The 19164-nt window shown below is 40.2% G+C and overlaps 1 long non-coding RNA gene across 1 annotated transcript; it reads left to right on the top strand.

Annotated features, from left to right (window-relative positions):
* The first annotated feature begins 2 nt into the window (after positions 1–2).
* LOC123332794 lies at positions 3–16184 on the top strand. The gene is made up of 2 exons (XR_006549829.2): positions 3–118; positions 15901–16184. It is a non-coding gene; the product is annotated as an uncharacterized LOC123332794 (long non-coding RNA).
* The last annotated feature ends 2980 nt before the right edge of the window (positions 16185–19164 follow it).

Here is a 19164-nt window from a genome sequence, read left to right as displayed (position 1 = left end):
TCCACGCCTCCTGGGCGCAGAGGCGACGCCGGCTGCGGTCTCTTAGGAGATTTCTCCGCAGTGGGGACAGGGGTCAGGATTTGCAGACGGGCAAGGACGAAGAGGAGAAATCATACAGGTCGGTGACGCGCCTGACTCCTTAGACCTGAAAGTATTGCTAACTTTGGGGTCATCTCTGCCAGGCCCCTTCTCTCTAATTATCTGCAGAAAGTGACAGCAGTCACATATTTCTTTAGGAGGCGATGTAATGTGTGATGATGGTAAAGACGATCACTGAAAAGGCAGGGAGGCCTGCAGGGTTGTGTGTCTGGGCCCAGGGTTTGTGAGGTCTCGGCTTTGGCTGGTCGGGACCCTGAAGGATCATTAGTCTTGCAGGCTGACCTTTAATTTTGTGGCTGATGAAGCTGAGACCCAAGACTGTCATTTTGAGTCATAGACAGCGTTCATACGCTGGCCTCTGGACTTCGTGCCCAGTGCTTTTCCCTGCCCTGTCAGGAAAACAAGACCCCCTAGACCACAAGATATTGAGTCAGGCTTGTTGGGGACTGGAGGCAAAATCTGGGCCGAAGAGTAGGCGAAGATGAGACAGACCGGCTACTGGCTGAGGCCCCATTTACCTGACCCTGTGATAACCGCCAGAACTGCCAAGAGATACTCACTAGGAGAAACCTTTCATCAGACGTTTTCCCCTCTCCTTACCCTCCACCCTCTTCCTATTTTCCACTTAGGGTTTCTTCATGCTTTCCTGGGACTAGGGGAAATGTCGGTCGTATCTGGAAAATGCACCACCTTTGACTTTGGGTAAAACTTTATACTCAGACCTCTACACGTCCCTGATAAGTCAAGAGAAGCCCTGAGAAATTAGAAATCTCTTTTCTCCCACCAAAGCCAGGCATTTAAGATTATTATCTTGCTAAGGATTTAAGGTCTTATTCTGGAAGTCATTGTGTGAATTTTTAATATTTGCCTGTTATTTTGGAAGACTCCAGACAGTTACAAATAGGACAGTATAATGAACCTCCAATGGGGCCATCACCCTCCTTGAACAACAATCAACTCACTGTCAATCACATTTCATTTATACCCATTTTCTCCATGCTATCATTTTAAAGCAAATTCCAGATATTGTATCATTTTAATTGTAGATATTTACAGAAATCAAGGAAGCTATCAATCACTTCCAGGTTATGCCAGGAAGACTAAGGAATCAATTGAAATAGGCTCCCCCAGACAAGGATGGATCAATCTGAGCACCACAAATTGATAATAATTGGAATTGTTTCAAATGTATCAAGTATGATTATATCTGTAAGTTCATAATGATTCTATAGTAACTTGATAGGTCACTGTTGATGGGTAAGAAGGAATGAACTCATTATTTTCAAATTGTTTTAGAAAAAAGAAAACAATCATGGATTTAATTTGCCTTTTCCATACAAATTGGACTTCAGGGTAACCAATTGTGCATGTGTGCTAAGTCCCTTCAGTCCTGTCTGACTCTTTGCAACCCTATGGACTGTAACCCACCAGGCTCCTCTGTCCATGGGATTCTCCAGGGAAGAACACTGGAGTGGATTGTCATGCCCTCCTCCAGGAGATCTTCCTGACCCAGGGATGGAACCCAAGCCCCCTGCATTGGGAGCACAGAATCTTAGCCACTGGACCACCATGGAAGTTCCACATCATTGGAATTTTTTTACAGGAAGAAATAGCTCTAGAGTTATAGTGATAATAAACAACTTTACATTGTTTTTGACTTGACATTTAGTCTAAAGGAAAACAAAATTCTACTAAATTTTCTTAAGGGCAAAGTGGAAGAAAGAAAACTGAGTGAACCAGGGAGTTGTGGGCAACAAAAGTAAAGATGAAGTATTTATATTTTACTTTGTCAGTTTAACCATCTCTTTTTTCCCTCTCTTCTGACACAATACTGTTTTTCCTACTTTCTATTATAATTTCTGGCTTTTCTGTTATCAATATCTATAGACAATAGAACATAAATGAAGGATTCAATTGTGCACAAAAGCAGAGTTCCCAACCTTGACTGTCGTTAAACCTTAGAATCGATGGGTGATAGTTTTAAAAGACGCCCAACAATGACCTCCTTCTTTTCCCCTTATTATGAGCTCCTTGAGGGCAAGAATCAGTATCACGTATTTTCCAGCATCAGGCACAGTGCTTGACATCCATTCAGCATATAGCTGTGGAATGAATTAATGAGTTGCAGCAAATGCAGTTCATTTAAGGCGAGTGGGCCAATCAAAAGGGTACAGGTTATGTGGCAGTAACAAGGAGTTCAGAAAATCACAGTGACTTGAAACAACAAAGGTTTCTGTCTCTCATTCACCCTACCTGTGCTCTGTGAATTTTGCTGTGTCATCTCATGCCTGTCTCCAAGTTGGTCACTATCTAGAACGCTGCCAGTTGCTGTCACAAAGAAAAGATCCATGGCAAATCTTGGACTTGCTTCAGTTTGGAAGTGATGCATTAAGGCTACTCTCACTTCACTGACTAAAGCAAAAAGCATGGCCTTATCTATCTTCAAAGAAGCAAGAAAGTACAGTTGCACTATGTGATTGGCAGAAGAATGGTAAGATTTGGTGGTCAGCACTAATGACTGCCATGATGGAGCAAAAAAAAAAAAAAAAAAGAGAGAGAGAACTAACATTTATTATGCACCTATCATGAACTAGAAGTTTTCACCTATCTCTTCTCAATCTCATGAGTTTTGCACTATTTCTATTCCCATTTTACAGATGAATCAACTGAGGCTCAGTGAGGCTAAGTAGCTTGCCAATATTAAGCAGCTCTCATTTGTACCTAATATTGGCTCACATTCTTTCTGCTAATCCTCACTGTATATGACTGAAGTTTTTGGTCCCTGCCTAAGTAACAGTAAGCTGCCTTTTTCCTATGGGGATTACATGCTTAGGTGATTCCAGCGGATTTTTTTTTCACCACCAGCTGGTCTACAATCTAGCATAACTATCTATTTTCTAAGAGGATCCATTTTGCATAGTTAAAAGTAAAAATAAACATCAAAATAAAAGCCCAATGTGCTCTAAAAATGTTCTTCTCAAGTCTCCAACCCTGAGATGACTTTGTTTTCCTTTGCATTTGGCTCATTTTTTGGCCAGTGGCTCTCCCCTTCCAGTTCAATGAGAACCATAAAAGCATAAAAAAAAAATACCTGTGGGGTTAAGGGAGGCAGTACAAACTTCTTTGCTTTTGACAGTGGTTTCTGCAATGGCACTTAAAGCAACACACCCAAATCATTGCTCTTTCTTCTCTTCTTCCTCCTCTCCTCTTTTTCTTCCATCTATTTAGGCAATGAGAAATGATGAATGCCTATCATTTTTACATTAGGGACAGAAATATTTTCTAGGCTTAAATGCTCAGGAAACACAAAAATTGAATTTCTCTTTGCAACGCCATCTCAGCTCAGGGCTCCTGGGCACCGAGGTAGGTGTAATGTTGAGGCAGGGTTCAGAGGAGGGTGGGAGCACAGGCCATCCATCAGTTGCATCAAGCAACCTGCAGTCTAAAACTCTGGCTGTCTTTCTGATTCCTGCAGGGGCCTTCTGAGTGACCTCCAGGGTGCCCCTCAGCCTCTCAGAGCCACATCAGCAAGGAAATAAGGATAAATAATACTGGTAAAAGGAGATACACCAGGGAACAGGCCTCGATTCAGGACAGCCCATCCAGAGGGCAAGCAAGGAGCACTTCTTTCTAAAAGCTCAAAAAGTTGTGCTCCTGCTGCTTTCCTCCTTAAAGTTCATTCTCTCTTCACCTGTCTCTGACTCAGAATTCCAATATAAAGTTCAAATATTGGAATGGAAGTGTGCCTTGAGCCAGTAGGAATATGCTACTGTATCCTTGGTTTTGAATACTGAAATAAAATACTTGTTTCAGTCACTTCTAACAAGTAGTATGAATGAGTCACTAGTCTTTTTCCCAGCTCAGGGGTCTCAAACTATTCACTTCGGCAGCACCCAAACCCTCCATATAATGAATGCACGTGTGTGGTTGGGAGGGGTCCTAATATCATGGCAGCACGCCTCCTCTGGTCTAGTACTAGGACTCTGTCCATAAATCTACTTGGTACTCAAGCTCACCATCTCCCTAAATTAGCCTTTATTGCTAAAAATAGTGATCATTTCTCTATCATTCCACCGGACAATCCTTTTTGCTTATTTCTCAGTTTGTTCAGAATGAAAATGGAAGACAGGTGACATATAATGAATTCCTTAAATACGCAAAAGATTAGGCTGGCCAAAAAGTTCATCTGGGTTTTCTGTAAAATCCTATCGAAAAACCCGAATGAACTTTTTGGTCAACCCAATATTTCTACATGGCTCATAACTCCTGCTTCCTGGTCCCTAGCGATGAATCATTTTCAAAGGTTTTGTTGTCTTATATTTTTTTTTTCCCGTGGTATTTATCACAATCTTTTGAGTTAGTAGGATCATTTTATTATCACAAGATTTTTCTGATTTGAATGTTAGCTGTTAAATTCATATTGTGGAAGAGAAAGATTTCTTCCTCTTACAATATTCACCAACCCCGGCCCCCAAAGCCCTCTTCTCTACATAACCCTGTCCCCAACCTTTCAATATAGCCGTGTCGCCCATTCTGAATAAATGAACGTTCACATCTTTTAAGGAACACATTTTAAATTATGCAAACATAATCATCAGTTGAGTTGCAGAGTATATTAATTCACTTCAAACTCTCTGATAGAACTGTACATTTCCCCTCAGTATTTTTAGGTGGAGGGAATTTCAGTTATCTGCCAGTTTCATGTTTTCCCCTTTAGGAGACATCAGTCCTGGAGCCCTGTGCCCTCCTGTCGCCACATGAGTCAACAGCTGCCCAGACCTGCTCCAAGGGTATCATCCTGGGAATTCTCTTTGTGTTGAGAGCCCTGTTTCCTCAATCCTCTTTTCTTCTTTACTTTCCCTGCTAACTGGAGCACAGCCTCCGGTGTCTTCTGTGGAGTCCTGCCCCAAGGCCACAGTGTAAGGCCTTGCATCAAGGCCACAGACATGGAGCCCAGAACCAAGGTCACCTCCAAAACTGACTGAGCCTCTTTGTAACCATTGCCAAAAGCCCCCATGGTTATCACCAGCAGGCTTCTCGATTCCATTTTAGACAAAAATGCCCACCACAGTGCTCACCCTATAGCACCTTAACCAATCACCTAAAGCCAGCCTTTCAGCAGGAATTTTCTTTGTCTTGAGGCTGCAAAAACTAACCCATGAAAACTGTCAACTTTCTCTGGGGGTCAGCTGTACTTGCAGCGCCTACATTATCTGTGCTCTTTGTTCTTAATAAACTCACCCCTTTCTGCAATACTTTGTGTCTGGAAATTCCTTCTCAACTCGCATTCTGACTGCCACATCTTCAGAAGGGGACATGGGAGAAATCATGAATGCTTGTGTGTCTGAGGGATTGGGGGCAGGAGGAGAAGGGGACGACAGAGGATGAGATGGCTGGATGGCATCACTGACTCGATGGACGTGAGTCTCAGTGAACTCCGGGAGTTGGTGATGGACAGGGAGGCCTGGCGTGCTGCGATTCATGGGGTCGCAGAGTAGGACACGACTGAGCGACTGATCTGATCTGTGTGTCTGAAATATCTTTATCCTCCTCTTATGCTCTGTTCAAAGCCTGGCTTTGTGTAAATTCTTGGGTAAGAAATGATTGTCTCTTGGAATTTTTAAGGCACTTATTTCTTTTCTGTCTTTGATGTTTCATTGTTGCTGTAGAGAAGCCTGATGCTGTTCAGATTCCTTGTCCTTTTTGATGGAATCCAGTTTCTTTTTTTTTTTTTTTTAATAAAAGTAAATAATGTTTATTTAAAAATTCCTTCAGAATGCCAGGGAATATTAGAGGAAATTGATATTACTAAATGAGTAAGACAAATCTAAAATACCTATTTAAGAGAAAAATTACTTTCTCAATCTTAACCCATAATATTCATACTAAAACATGCAGTAATTGTTCTTTTAATTATTTTCCTGTTTGTCTTTTCTCTCTCTCTCTTTTTTTTTTTTTTGAGAAGATTTTAGAGCCATCCCATTTCTCACAGTATTGTAAAGCTTCATGATAATGTTCCCTGGAGTGGATCTTTTCTCATTTTTTTTTTTTTTTCTGCTTTAGAAACTCATATATGTCTGGGAAAATTACTTTTGTGTATACTTAAAAAATAATTTTCTTCTCTTCATTATCTGTGCTTTTTTGGTGTTTCTGTTTGATTTTGAAATTGCTTGCCTGATCCTCTAAGGAAGATATTTTTTCCCTCCATTTTCCATCTCTTGAGAGGTTCTTGGTGTTATCATTTAACCCTTCTAGTATTAAAAAATTTCAGCTTATTCCATTTTTAATTTTTAAAAGTTCTAGTTTGGTCTTTGCACATTTCTTTTATGTATAGTTTCCTGTTTCTATTCCTTAGGTCAGTTAGCATCTCTTCTCTCTTTGAGGCACTGTATGCTTCATGAAGCCATGGGCTTTTTCTGCTTTGTTCACTGTTTTATGGTTCAACATCTAGAAAAAATGACTGCCCAGTATAATAAGCATTCAATAAGTATCTTTGAATGAATGAGAATATTTATTATGCTTATTGCAAGTTTTCTTCTTCTCCCTGAAGTTTCAGTTTCCTACAAGTTCCTTTTTGCTATTTGTTCTGCCTTATTTATCATTTCACAGGCCTTGGTAAAATGTCTGGTCTGCTTGGTATCTATTAATAGCTGAGTAAGACACTAAAATGCTAATTCAAAGCTCAAGGGTTTTACTCTATGGTAATCAAGTGGCGACTCAGCTGTTCCCTTGCTGGAAGCACAAGGGTCAGGATCTCCATAATTTAACTTGGGCTGATCCACTTCTCCATAGAAGAGTTCTCAAACTCCTGTCAGAGCTATTTTTTTTCCTAGTGGCTGGCGTTATGAGAGCTGAGCTAGAGAAGAGGTTGGAGGAGTTTCATTTTTCAGTTGATAGACTTTAAGGTAGCTTACACTTGACCATGGTTTTGCTCAATATCCCAGACAACCCTGGGTGAGTTTCTTCAATGGGTCAACCTCAGTCTTCTGCCAAGCAGGAGGGGTTGTCTCCTGGCTATACAGGATGGGGACAGGTCTTTAAAGATCTTATTACTTCTTTAAGATTTTCAACCAAGCTTCCTGTTTTTAGCTCCATCCTGTATCCCTGCTCAGTTGGTTTTCTGTTGCTGCTATAACAAACTAGCTTAAAATTAGTGTCTTAGAAAAACATATATTTATTACTTTACAGTTCTATAGGTCAGAAGTCCAGTATGGTCTCACTGGACTGAAGTCAAGATGTCAGCAAAGCCCCTGGTGTCAGCAAAGACCCTTTCTTGGAGGCTTGTGGGGAGAGTATGTTTCTGCTCATTCAGATGTTGGGGGATTTAATTCCATACAGTTGTAGGACTGAAGTATCTTGTTTACTTGATGGCTGTCAGCTGGGGTCACACACAAAACTCTCTTTTTTGTGGTTCATAGTGAAGGCTAATAGATCACAGATGTTTTGTGTTTAATCATTTAGTTTTATTCGGTCCACTTTGGTGCTACAAATCTGCTTAGAGAGAAGGAGAGAGTCCTTCTCTCTCCTCCTTCACATTCCAGTTTATTTGTGCTGTGCTCAGTTGTTCAGACATGTCCGACTCTTTGCGACCCCATGTAGCCCGCCAGGCTCCTCTGTTCATGGAATTTTTCAGGCAAGAATGCTAGAGCAGGTTGCCATTTCCTACTTCGGGGGATCTTCCCAACCCAGGGATCAAACCTGCGTTTCTCACATCTCCTGCATTGGCAGGAGGATTCATTACCAGTGAGCCACCAGAGAAGCCCCTGGTTTATTTACTTGGTGCATTAGGTTCCTTAGGCTGCCAAAACAAATTATCACAAACACTGTGGCTTAAAACAACACAGATATATTCTCTCAGAATTCTAGAGGCTAGAAGTCTGAAATAAGGTGTTGGCAGGGCCATGTTCCCTCTGAAGTTTCCTTTCTTACTTCTCAGCTTCTCTGGTGGGTCCTGATAAACCTTGGCATTCCTTGGTCTGTAGCAGCAACACTTCATTCTCTACCTCTCTTCCCCATGACCACCTTCTCTGTGTGTCTTTCTGCATCTGCTCCTCTTATAAAATCACCAGTCATTGGATTTAGGACCCATTCGAAATACAGGATGATTTCTTCTTGAGTTCTTTATCTAATATTTGCAAAGACCAAATTTCCAAGGAAGATCACATCCCTAGGTGTCAGGTAGACCTGAATTTCAGGTCTACATTTAGCCTACTACATGTGAAGTTAAGAGTCCAGGTCTGAGAAAATGAGAAGGTTTGCCCACATCCTGACCACTCCAGCCTTGCCGGTTCTATGTGAAATTGTGGTACTAAAGTGTATTATATTCTTCTCTGTTAACCTGTATCTTCAAGAGATTAGATTTCTCATGCCTTGCCATTTATTTTAAGGGAGTATCATTGAGCTCAGAAACATTATCTATTACTTTAAAAAAAAATTCTCCCTTAATTTTCCCAATATCATTATGTTTTGCAGAAATTCTTTTATCATTGGTAATTTGAGATAGAGCCATATCCTGGGTTCATGGTAGATGGAAGTGCCTCCACGGTATGATTTTATTTTCTTGTTAATTTGGAATTTGAGCGGGACAAGTGAGGAAGTTATGTATTTATAGTATTACCTTTATAGAAAGACTACTTTTTCCCCCAAAGAGCTACATAATATCTTGTGGATAATTTATTGAACAATTTCCCTATTACCCTATTATTATTTTCCAATTATAAATAACACAGCAGCGGACAGTATCATACTTGTAACTCAGTGTGGACACTCTTGTTTACCTTGAAGTATGTTTCTTATTACTGGGAACTCATGTGTGTGTTTTTCTTGAAAGTGGATTGAGGAGGTTAAGTCTTCTCTGCTGATGCTCTTCTGCGAATGTCTTCACTTCATCCAATAACCAGTGGATATTCTATCTTGTAATTAATTCACTGGTAAGCCAATGGGCTTCCAGTCCTGTCTTGACTAAAGTCTTTAGCAAAAGTATTAGATTTTTAAATTCATGCACCTATGGTCAATTAATCTATGACAAAGGAAACAAGAAGATACAACAGAGAAAAGATAGTTTCTTCTATTAGTGGTGCTGGGAAAACTGGACAACTACATGTAAAAGAGGTATAAACATTCTTTAGCACCATATACAAAAATAAACTCAAAATGGATTAAAGACCTAAATGTATGGCTGGACACTATAAAACTCCTAGAGGAAAACACAGGCAGAACACTTCAACATAAACTGCAGCAATATCTTTTTGGATCTGTCTCCTAGAGTAATGGCTTCCCAGGTGTTGCAGTGGTAAAGAATCTGCCTTTCAATGCAGGAGACATAAGAGCCATGGGTTCAATCCCTGGGTTGGGAAGATCCCCTGGAGAAGGGCATGACAACCCACTCCAGTATTCTTGCTGGGAAAATTCCATGGACAGAGGCTCTTGGCGGGCTACAGTCTGTGGGGTTGCAAAGAGTGAGACATGACTGAGCCTGCACACACTACCTGGAGTAATGGAAATAAAAACAAAAATAAACAAATGGGACCTAATTAAATTTAAAAGGTTTTACACAGCAAAGGAAATCATAAACAAAATGAAAAGACAGCCTACAAAATGGGAGAAAATATTTGCAAATGATGCAACTGATAAGGGATTAATTTTCAAAATGTACAAATAGTTCACATAATTCAGTATCAGTAAAACCCATTCAGTAAACAGTAAAATCAGTAAAACAACCCATTCAAAAAAATGGGCTGAAGATCTAAATAGACATGTCTCCAAAGGAGACAGAGATGGCAAACAGGCGCATAAAAAAGATGTCAACATCACTAATAATTAGAGAAATCCAAATCAAAACTACAATGAGGTGTCACCTCACACTGGTCCGAAAGCATGCCTGAGAGCTTAGTTGCTTCAGTTGTGTCCGACTCTTTGTGATCCTATGGACTGGAGCCTGTCAGTCTCCTCTGAGAACAGCCGTCATCAAAGAGTCTACAAATAATAAATGCTAAAGAGGATGTGGCGAAAAAGGAACCCTCCTGCACTGTTGGTGAAAATATAAATTGGTGCAGTCACTGGAGTACAGTATGGAGATTCCTTAAAAAATTAAAAGTAGAGCTACCATATGATACTGTAATCCCACTTTGGGGCATGTATATGGAGCGACTTCCCTTTCACTTTTCATTTTCATGCGTTGAAGGAAATGGCAACCCACTCCAGTGTTCTTGCCTGGAGAGTCCCAGGGACGGGGGAGCCTGGTGGGCTGCCATCTATGGGGTCACACAGAGTCAGACACAATCTGAAGTGACTTAGCAGCAGCAGCATGGAGAACACTGTAAGTTGAAAAGATATGTGCACCCTAGCATTCACAGTGGGAGAAGGCAATGGCACCCCACTCCAGTACTCTTGCCTGGAAAATCCCATGGACAGAGGAGCCTGGTAGGCTGCAGTCCATGGGGTCGCTAAGAGTCTGACACGACTGAGCGACTTCACTTTCACTTTTCACTTTCATGCATTGGAGAAGGAAATGGCAACCCCACTCCAGTGTTCTTGCCTGGAGAATCCCAGGGACAGGGGAGCCTGGTGGGCTGCCGTCTATGGGGTCGCACAGAGTCAGACACGACTGAAGCGACTTAGCAGCAGCAGCAGCAGCAGCGTTCACAGCATCACTATTTATAATAGCCAGGACATGGAAGCAACCTAAATGTCCATTAACAGATGAATAGATAAAGAAGATGTGGTATATATATATATATATATATATAATGGAATACTTCTCAGCCATAAGAAAGAATGAGATAACACCATTTGCAGCAACATGGATGGACCTAGAGATTATGCTACTAAGTAAAGTAAGTCATTATTTTGAAAAATCCAATTCTTTAAAAATCCTTAAAAATAATAGGCAGTTTTAGGCATGAATATTTAATAGAATTTCAAAAAAGAATACTATCAATATAGATACATAATTATAATCTATATTTATAATTCTGCCTTGTTCAAAACAATCTACTAAATGAAAACACTTCTTTTTGGAAAACATATACCAAGACAATAAAATTTTACATTATTGATGAAGCTTCAATTGTTCTATGTTAACATACATAGAATAATTTCCTTTAAATGAAAAATTCAATACTTTGAAGAGAGAAAGTTTTTTAATATTGGAGAGCTGATGTAAATTAAGACCTGAAATGCTATAAAAGTTTTTGTGATTGATGTCAGAGAACACATATTTCAGTGAAATATACTGACATAAAAACCTTACTGAATTTTTATATAGATGTGCCAGTGTAATGTTAATAGTTTTTAACCACAATTTAAAAAATATTCTGGATATTTTAATTTGGCCCTAGGCCACCTTATTCAATCATTTCTGGGTGATGCAATTAAAGCTATAAAGCAAATGTTTTCTTTTTAATTGTATATTTACTTCTATTCATCAAATAAACAATAGAGAGAACATTTTGGAAGAGATAGAAAATGAAATAATGAAATTAGGGAAATATTTACATCTAAGTTGGCAGCTTATAGTGCTAGAGCTAAAAAGCAGTTTAGAAATTATGTCATTGTTACAAGTTGGGAAATGAGGTAGTTGAATATTTGAGAAATGAAGAAAAATAATTTTTGAAATGCATTAAAGAATTGAGGTTTTAAAAAACATCTTTACTGAGATATAATGCATATGCCATTAAATTCATTTTAAAAACATTCAACAGTTTTTAGTGAAGGAATAATTATATTTAGTGAAGAAGAAATTTATTAACAGTGGACTGTGGTCTGAAACATCTGATGTTGTGGAAAAAATAGGGAAGTGTTAATTCTACAACTTTGTTCTTTTTCAATATTGTTTTGGCTTCTGCGTCCCTTGCATTTCCATATGCATTGTAAGACAAGCTCCAGCTCCTCAATTTCTACAAGGAGACCTTCTGGGATTTTGATAGGGATTGTGTTTAATCTGTAGATCAATGTGGAGAGTACTGACATCTTAACAATATTAAGCCTTTGATCCATCAACATGTGAATTCTTTCCATTTATTTAGGTCTTCTTTCATTTCTTTCAACATCATCTTGTACATTCTCAGAGTATATGTTTCATAACTCCTTTGTTATATTTAATCTCAATTATTTTATTCCTTTTAAAGATATTATAAATGGAATTGTTTCTTAATTTCATTTGGGGATTGTTCATTGCTAATGTATAGAAATACAGTTAATTTTCTATCTTATATCATCCTGCAACCTTGCTGAACTCATTTATTAGTTTTAATAGTTTTAGTGTATTCCTTAGGATATCCTATATGCAAGATTATGTTGTTTGCAGAAAGTTTTACTTCCTCCTTTCCAATCAGGATGCCTTTTATTTATTTTCTTTCCTAATTGCCCTGGTTAGAATCTTCAGTAGTATGTTGAATAGAATTGGCAAGAGCTGTCTTGTTCCTGATCTCAGGGGGAAAGTGTTCAATCCTTCACCATTAAGATAATGCTAGCTGTGGGTTTTTCTTAGATGGTTTTATCAGATTTCTTTCACCGTTAAATATAATGCTAGCTGTGGGTTTTTCTTGGATGGCTTTATCAGATTGAGAAGATTCCCTTCTAGCTTATTGAGTTTCTTAAAATCATGAAGTGTTGTTGGATTTCATCAAATGCCTTTTCTGCATCTATTAAGATGTTCATATGGCTTTTGTTCTTTATTCTATTGACATGGTACATTATATTAATGATTTTCAAATATTTGGAGATTTTATTTTAATAAATGATAATCTATCAGATATTTTAACTTTATAAGAAAGAAATGTGTCAATTACTAAAGCTGACATAAACTCCCATAGTGACTGAACACATACCAATGTATTATTCTTGACACCTGTCAACAGTGTGATAAAGGTGTATCATGCTGTCAATAATGGAATAGCCCTGTAGAAAGCCCACCTACATTTCATGGACAATATTGACAAGTCTTGACTTTGTCATTTATCATATTGAATTACCCTCTTCAGCTGTACATTTTGGAGAAGGCAATGGCACCCCACTCCAGTACCCTTGCCTGGAAAATCCCATGGATGGAGGAGCCTGGTGGGCTGCAGTCCATGGGGTTGCTAAGAGTCAGACACAACTGAGCGACTTCACTTTCACTTTTCACTTTCATGCATTGGAGAAGGAAATGGCAACCCACTCCAGTGTTCTTGCCTGGAGAATCCCAGGGATGGGGGAGCCTGGTGGGCTGCTGTCTATGGGGTCGCACAGAGTCGGACACGACTGAAGCGACTTAGCAGCAGCAGCAGCAGCAGCAGCAGCTGTACATTTAATAAGGATGCTTGTGTTTTACATTCAGGTTGTTGATAAAATAATAGAATAAGACAATGCCATAGACTGACATTTCCTGTGCTGTTCTAGAGACTGCTGTTTAAGTTTACATGAATCCATTAATCAATACTTTAATGTGCTGCCATTCTTCTAATAAGAAATCCACCCAACAATGCTATCATGCAGAGAATATTACTTCATCTTATCAAAAATACATCTTATGAGACTTACTGAAAATGAAGATATATATGGTTAATTACATTATACTGTGTTTGGTGAGGACAGGCACTTTGTTACCATTCTCACAGTCAAAAAAATTAAGAGAAACTTCACTTAAGTAGAGTTGGGAGACCAGAGGGGACACTGTCACGCCCTGCAACAATAGCAGAGCCCAATAGGAAGAAGAAAGACTCCTCTTCTTTCCTGGCAAGGACTCAGCCAAGGAAAAGACACGGACTCTTTGTTTACTCCCAACTTCTTTGCCTCTCTATTAGAGCATTCTCTTTTCCTTGCTCTGCAGGGACTTGCATGTAGCTCGCTATGGTTGCAGACCCCCAGTTGCAATTCTCTGCCAATTCCAAATAAACCCATCTTTGCTAGAGAAATATCTGGCAGTCTGTTTGTTTCAGTTTACCATCCTCAAACCCTTTAACAATGCCTATCACATAGAAGGCTTTTAGTAAACATTTGTTACATGAGTGAATGAATTAAATTCCCTGCTGTACTAACCTGTGTGTGTGTGTGTGTGTGTGTGTGTGTGTGCTTAGTCGCTCCACCATGATTGACTCTTTGAGACTTCATGGATTGTAGCCCACCAGACTCCTCTGTCCATGGAACTCTCCAGGCAAGAATACTGGAGAGGGTTGCCATGCACAAAGATCTCCTGAAGATCTCCAGGGGATCTTCCCAACCCAGGGATTGAATCCAGGTCTCCCACATTGCAGGCAGATTCTTTACCATCTGAGCCACCAGGGAAGCCCATACTAGCCTATAAGGACCAAAAAAGGGAAAACAAATTGTTACCATGATAAGTTTTAGGTAAACCCATGTGTTCAAATACATCTAAATTATGAGCTTGACAATTTTTTTCACTGTTAGGTCCAGGTATTATAAGGTCTGAAGCTCAGACATTCTCATAGGCCTATGAAAAACTTCATTAGGCCAACTTTCAATGCCAACTTCGTTATAGGGCCTTAGCAGAGCCCTGGACAAGTGTGGGTCCCTGAGGCTTAAGCTGTGTTAGCATCCCAGTAAACTATCTTATCTAAACTCTCACAGTGGGTTGATACTTATATAATGAATAAATGAATGAAATTTTTTCTTTTTCCTCCTAAAAATTAAAACTTTTTAGTTGCCTCATTTCATTTTGACTTTGGATGTTAAAGCATATGAAATTAGAAAGGGCATGCTGTTTATCAAATATTAAGATAGGGCTTCCTTGATGGCTCAGTGGTAAACAATCTGCCTGCCAATACAAAAGACACGGGTTTGTGTCCAGGTCCAGTGATCCCTGGTCCAGGAAGATCCCACATGCTGCAGAACAGCTAAGCTTATGTTTCACAACTATTGAGCCTGTGCTCTGGAGCCCAGGAGCCACAGCTACTGAGCTCATGTGTGGCAACTACTGAAACCCGTGTGCCCTAGAGCTGTGCTCCGTAGCAGGAGAAGCCACCACCACAATGAAAAGCCTGCACACTGCAACTAGAGAGTAGCCCCCACTCGCCACAACTAGAGAAAAGCCCACATAGCAATGAAGAGCCAGCACAGCCAAAAATAAATAAATAAAATTTTAAAATAAAAAAATTAGGATAATTCAGACTAAAGAACATTACTTAATTATATTTTTAAGATTAATTATCTGGGGAAGTCATAGCCAAAGAACAATCCTGAAATTTAAAGTTTTAAGGAACATATTGAAATCAAGCAGGACCCTGTGGATCCTCACACCCCATCACCCCCGGTACAAATCTTTTCTGTGTCCCCCATTTCTTGTTTGTAGGAAAGAGATTTCAGCCTCCTAGAACCTCCCTGAGTACCAAAGGACGGATTCAAATAGCTGCTAATCAGGAGAATGAGGGAATAGAGAAACAAAGGAGGAGCAATCAAGACATAATGGTGCAGCAATGGGACAGGGTCCCAGTTCCTCTTCAAAGAATATACATGATGACAGATTTTGGGAATTCCCTGTAGGTTCAGCAGTCAAGACTCCAAGCTTCCAGGTTTGATCCCTGGTTGCTCAATGGTAAAGAATCTGCCTACAAGGCCGGAGACCCAGGTTCAATCCCTGGGTCAAGAAGATCCCCTGGAGGAGGGCATGGCAACCCACTCCAGTATTCTTGCCTGGAGCATCCCATGAACAGAGGAGCTTGGCAGGCAACAGTTCATAGAGTCCCAAAGAGTCAGGCGCAACTGAACATGCATGCAGGTAGGAAACTAAGATCCTGCAGCTGTGAGGTGGGGCATATATATATGTATATATAAACTATATATTTATATATAGTTCTTTTACAGGAACTAAGGCCCCCCACCCAGGTGAAGGATAGTTACATCAGGCTGAGCACAAGAGTCCTGGAACACGGCCCTGTTACCTCACCAATCAGAAGAAAGTCTGCACACATTGGAAGATAAAGAAGACTCTGACCGCCTTCCCAAAATGAATAATTGCAATTAACTTTCCCTTTTTCCCTTTAAAAATTTTCATGGTTGAGCAGAATCTTCGAAGTTGGTTCCTAGACATGAGTCTCCCTTCTCTCCAGGTTGCCTGCCTCCTTAATAAAGTAGCATTTCCTTTTCAACTGTCAGGGGAGTGCAATTTCCTCGGTTCTGTCTCGTCACAACAAAGATTTGAAGCAATGGACATTAAAGCCCTCGGAGCATCACAGCTCTCAGACAGTCCATGTTATAGTTCTCTGACAGATCAGTTTTATTTAGAAACTAAAGAAAAATACATCCTCAAGGCGTGGGGGCATGCCCACCCAAAAGATGAGAAAGAAAGAGAGAGAGAAAGAGACAGAGAGTGCACCCGCAGGGGAGAGAAAGAGAGAGAGAGACCCCGGCCCTTTGGCTCCTCTTTTTATATGCTTTTTTCCTCCCCCTGGGAACTGCCCTATGTAAATTGGGCTAGCCAGGAGTGCTGTTTGTTCTACCTGAGGTCCTCACTCTGGTCCTCAGACCTTCCTTTGTTCTATTTTCACGGGCTTTTCCCTTCCTTGTCTTTTAGCCACCACCATTCTGGACTCCTGTTTCCTATTCTAACTGCCTAACGCAACCAACACTTGTCTCTCAAGTATTGACTTTCCAGCAGCAAGCAGCCGAACCTGAGTTCACTAATGCAGTGGAATCCGCAAGGTGTGAAGACTGGGCTTACTGTGGAAAGAAAATGCAGATCAGGAGTAGGGGCTTGACTTAAGCCGTTAACTAGGTGTGTGACCCTGACTAGGTCCCTCAATTCTATGCATCTTCAGTTTTCTCACCTGTCTGGACCAGAAAGACTCTGAGATTTTTTTCTGCTCTGAATTTTGATGCCTGTTTCTACATAGAATGGATTTGAAAATTCATTTTGGTAATTGTAAAAATCAGAGGTCTAAACAGATCCTCAAAGAGAAAATACAAGGGAAAACGCTAATTTTACATGATGTCTTATATCTCATTTGAGATTTTCCTTTATAAATAAAAAGAAACAGAAAAGAAACTTAAAGTGTCTCCGTTACTGAACATGGATTTGTGTGCCCAACACGGTGAGGCCAAACTCCGAAATGTCAGAGTCTGGAGTAGAAAATCATTTATTGCAGAGCCAAGCAAAGAGAACAGGCAACTCATGCTCAAAACACCCAAACTCTGATGATTTTGGGGAGAAGCTTTAATAGGCAAAATTTGAGGTGAGGGCTGCAGGGCGTGTGGCTATCTTATGCTTGGTTGCTGGTGCTAAGTCGCTTCAGCCGTGTCTAACTCTTTGGGACCCAATGGCCTGTAGCCCACCAGGCTCCTCTGTCCATGGAATTCTCCAGGCAAGAATACTGGAGTGGGTGGTGGTTGTTTTTCAGTTGCTCAGTCAAGTCCAATTCGCTGCAGCCCCATGGCCAGGCTTCCCTGTCTTTCACTGTCTGCTGGAGTATGCTCAAGCTCATGTCCATTGAATTGGTGATGCCATCCAACCACCTTAGAGTGGGTAGCCATTCCCCTCTCCAGGGAATCTTCCTGATCCAGGGATCGAATCCGCATCTCTTGTATTTCCTGCCTTGGCAGGCAGGTTCTTTACCACTAGTGCCACTTGGGAAGCCCAGATGGGACCATTTATAACCCCTGAAGTTTAAGTCAGCAAGGGGTGTGTCTTTTTGGTGATGAGGTGCAGGAGGAAGGCAATGGGTTTGAAACATTACTCCTGCCATATGTCGACTCAACAACAATATATCTGAGCACAGCAACGTTGTCTAGCCTTTCCTGTTAGTCCAGGAAACTGTTTCATAATTTTGTTACTCAATATGATTGATATTTTATTTTCCTTTTCTCACAGCCTTTAGAGAGAACCAATGTGTTATTAATAGAATAAAAATGTACAACAGTGGATTCTATTTGAAAGAAAAAACCTGGTCTATTCAGGAGGGAGGATAAAATGAATGGCTCAAGTAGACTTGTAGCTGCAACCAAATCTAAATATAAAAGGGTTACTATGACTACAAAGGTGGCATATTTGAATAAAAATGAATGTGAAAGCCTTTTAAATGCTAATTGCAATTGGAGGAAGTCTACTACTTCAAACTGCAGACAGTTCCCCCACCTCCTTCTGTACTTGATGGCTTCCGGGTGAAAGCTACTTTAAACAAAACTATTGTTCCGTGACTTTCCAAATACTCTGAGTTCTCTTGTTTAAGGGTTGAATGAAGTGACGCCTTAGTCACTCAGTCTTGTCTGACTCTTTGTGACTCCATGGACTATAACCCATCAAGCTCTTCTATCCATGGAGTTCTCCAGGCAAGAATACTGGAGTGGGTTGCCATTCTTTCTCCAGGGGATTTTCCCGACCCAGGGATCAAACCTGTTTCTCCTGCATGGGAGACAGATTCTTTTACTGTCTGAGCTACCAGGGAAGCCCTGTTTAAGGGCTATACTCTATACCAGTTCCAATATTGTATCTCTGCGTCTTCATTTGTTTAGTCAGAGCCTCAGGATCCTTTGTGTGTGTGATGAAGAGTATGAAGAGCCACCCAAAAAATCTTTAAGGTGTAAGCCATCCCTTCTGAATAGTTATGACTTTCAGTCAATTCATAGAACATTCATAGAGTTAATTCTAAGTGCAGGGTACTATGGGGAAAACTCAGGTAGATAAACCTGGGTTCTGCTCTCCATGGACTCCCTATAGATGAGAAATTATTCTGAGTGATCTTTTTGAGTTCTTTCCAGATCTTGTTTTAGGTTCATCAAAGAAATAGTCACCATTCTTTAGTGTAGATTGTTCTGGCAGGTGCCTGAAATAAAACCACTACAATAGTGTCAGTTTTACCAGATTACCGAGACATTCTTGGATTGGTTACAGCATTCTCTATTCATCTCTGATAAGTTTAAAGGACATACATGCATTCTGTTTTTTAAAAGCATGTGAGTAATGAAATTGGAACTGACTTTCTATTTCATGAAAGAAATGGATGATATTTACATAAAGAGTATGTGACGATAGAACTCTGAATAATTTTCAGAATAATACTTAACAACTCTAAGAGAAATTTTTCTGATACAGTGTGGGAAATGAACATTTGAAGATTGTTTAAGAAGGCTTTT

The sequence above is a fragment of the Bubalus bubalis genome, chromosome 3, assembly GCF_019923935.1.
Source record: "Bubalus bubalis isolate 160015118507 breed Murrah chromosome 3, NDDB_SH_1, whole genome shotgun sequence".
NCBI classification, from domain to species: Eukaryota; Metazoa; Chordata; class Mammalia; order Artiodactyla; family Bovidae; genus Bubalus; species Bubalus bubalis.
This window is presented reverse-complemented; position numbering and strand designations above follow the sequence as displayed.